A 3446-nucleotide genomic window follows, 5' to 3' on the forward strand; every position below is an offset into this window, starting at 1 on the left:
ATATCCCGAGATAGTTGGAGAGCCTTGCCCATAGTGCTTCAAATGTTCTCAATTGGGTGGAGATCTGGCAACCTTTCTGGCCAAGGTGGAGTTTGGTAAGCATGAAGACAAACAGTAGAAACTTTTTCTGTGTGTGGGCACCATTACCTTCCTGAAATATAAGCCCAGTATGGCTTGGCACGAAAGTCATCAAAACGGGGCATAGAATATTGCCATTGTACCACTGTGCTGTAAGGTTGCCATGGATGACAACCAACGGGGTCCTACTATGAAAAGAAATGGCACCCCAGAGTGTCACTCCCGGTTGTCGGGCCATATTGTGGGTGATAGTGGGGTTGGGATCGCACTGCTGTCTGCGACATCTCCAGATGCTATCTCATTGGTAAACAGATCTAAATTCTAAGCAGAACTCACCACTGAAGACAGTTCTACTCTACTCATTGAGGTTCTTGGGCAAAGACACGTCTGGAGACACTTCGGACAGCAGCGGGAAACCAACAGACTGCCACCCACCAACCAGGAGTTGGAGCATTATGAGCAGGGTGCTCCATCCATCTCAGGATTTTGATGATCTAATGTGCCAATAGGACAGAATTTGGCATGATATCATTCAGGAAGACATCCAACAACTCTATCAATGAATGCAAAGCCAGATAACTGCTAAAACAAGGGCCAGAGGTTGACCAATATGTTACCGACTTGCTCAACTGGTGAAGCCCTTTGTCCTGAAAAAACTATCCAGTTTTTTCTGAAATTGCAATCATTTGTTTGCACGTGTACAGGGCGATTTTAATTAAAGTTTAACTTTCAAAACCCTGTAGAAATAACGCCACTAGTCAGAATGACACCAAATTGCAATGGAATATTATCGGAGAAGGGGGAAAACATATGGCAGAAGAAAAAAAAATGGTGTGAAAATTGATCAATAGATGGTGCTATGTGTGTCAGAATATGTAAATGAGAACACCTGCCATGTGCATGGTCCACTGAAGTTATGTATAAACACACCGGGTACACGGCTTTTCCTCCTTTCGCATCTGCGACGTTCGCCATGACTGTCTCAATGCAAGACCACACTCTGCTTGTATTACAAGAATGATGACTGTGCACACATCGCTCTGCAGAAGTTCTGGACATTGAAGGGTTTGAAAAAAGGCGCCGGTCCAATGACTGCCATGGGTGTAGAGAAAATGATTCAGAAATTTGAAAAGACAGGTTCTTTTGGTGTGCAACCTCATAGAGAGAGGAAAAGAATTGATTTAACATCAGTGGAACAGTGACCACAGCAATGCAGCAGGAGACGAGAGGTGGTGTGCAAACGTGTAGTGCATGGAGAATTGTCGGAACATTGGACATACCCGTGAGCACTGTGCTATCCATTCAAAATTACCCATGTGCATGAGTTGCTTCCTGTTGACCTGCCAACAACAGAGACTTTTGCTTTAGAATTTATTGCTTGCATGGAAGTGGATAATGATAGGCTGCGGAAGATTTTGTGGACAGATGAAGCCAACGTCCGTATGACAGGATATGTCAATACCCAGAATTGTCGAATATGGGCAACAGAAAATCCACAGGAAAATTAACCAGTACCACTTCATCCTGTAAAGGTCAGTGTGTGGTGCAGGTTTATGGCATCATTGTTCATAGGGCCATATTTTTTCGAAGAGACAGGTGCTTCCGTTCCTGTTACCTGTATCATCACTGGTAAGCACTATGAATGTCTTTTGCACAACCATGTTATTCCACCTCTCCAGCAGCATGGATGGTATCATTTTTATACAAGATGGCGCACCTCCACACATTGAAAATCCAGTTAAGCAGCTGCTGAAGTGCCATTTCCCTACAGCCTGGTCACCCCGATCACCTTATCTTAATCTGTGTGACGTCTGGCTGGGGGGCTATCTAAAAGATGTTGTGTTCAGTGTTCCGACTACAAACTTAGCTGCACTGAAGGCACACAATGCACAACACATTCTGAACGGGACCCCAGGAACACTTCGATCAGTTGTGGAACATGCTGTTTCTCGATTTCAACTTGTTGCAGAATATGATGGACAGCATATTGAACATATTTTGCACCAGTCACACAGAAATTAATAACCAGATTTGATTTTGATTGGTGCTTTTTATGTCGTTTTTGGCCTTAGGACAATTAAAAACCAATGAGAGTGATGCTTTTTATGCAATTTTTGGCCTCAGGACAATTAAAAACCTATTTTTCCCACCCGATGCGATATGATCTTGCTGTGGCGGATGGACTTGCGTAACTAACAGTATCACACCTGTACACCCGTGCACACTGAATAGTACAGTTTATTTAACAACAATTGTACACCTTAGGCATTTGTTCTATGATTCATTTGTCATTTGTAGTCGACCACTATTACATTATTATGCTTATAGTGCCATCTATTGCTACATTTTTTGCAACTATTTCAGACAATTCCTTCATGGGGAATTATTTCTTTTTTCCTTAATGTCTGTGTTCTGTACCACCAACTTTTATTATGCAAGAATTTAGGATATGACAAACAAAGCAGTTTTCATCTGAATCTCAGACTTATGAAAGGTACAGCAAGTTGAATACAATTACAATCACACACTTTTTCCTATTCCTATCCTGTTTTTAAGGTTGTCTGTGTGGTAACTGATGCCTTTAATTAAAATTGTTTGATATATATGAAACTAGGCTTGTTGTATATGTGACACAACCATAGTAGCTTAATGCTTCCAGGGAAGCACATTGTCTGGCAATTTTGTGCTGTATACATCAACAATGTTGTACTACAAGGCTGTGATGACTCGATATTGTGCCCTGGACACGACTGATGCTGAGAGAACATTAACTACGGTTAGTTGGGGTGCAGAATTTTCACTGGCTGTGTCCAAGGTGGGTGGTTGCCATCAACTCCAGGGTTTGTACAATTGCTTTACCTCTGTCTGCTGCTATTTTGCAATCGGATCTTTGTGCGAAGTCTAAGGCTTGAGTTGTTTGTAAGATTTTGTCTAATGACAGGTCTACTAATTTTAATTCTTCAAGACATAGTTCACTTTCTGGTAAACACTGGACAGTCCCATATTAACAAATCTGCTTGCAAAGTTTGACACTTACGACAGAAAGGAACATGTATGGCTTAAAGCATGAAGTTCCAGTACCTAAGACTGCTCCGATTTCTTCTCCAACATATAAAATGCTAAATATATCTAAAAACAAAGATGATGTGACTTACCAAATGAAAGTGCTGGCAGGTCGACAGACACACAAACAAACATACAAAATTCAAGCTTTCGCAACAAACTGTTGCCTCATCAGGAAAGAGGGAAGGAGAGGGAAAGACGAAAGGATGTGGGTTTTAAGGGAGAGGGTAAGGAGTCATTCCAATCCCGGGAGCGGAAAGACTTACCTTAGGGGGAAAAAAGGATGGGTATACACTCGCGCACAC

This window comes from Schistocerca serialis, chromosome 8 (genome assembly GCF_023864345.2).
Source record: "Schistocerca serialis cubense isolate TAMUIC-IGC-003099 chromosome 8, iqSchSeri2.2, whole genome shotgun sequence".
Lineage (NCBI taxonomy): Eukaryota > Metazoa > Arthropoda > Insecta > Orthoptera > Acrididae > Schistocerca > Schistocerca serialis.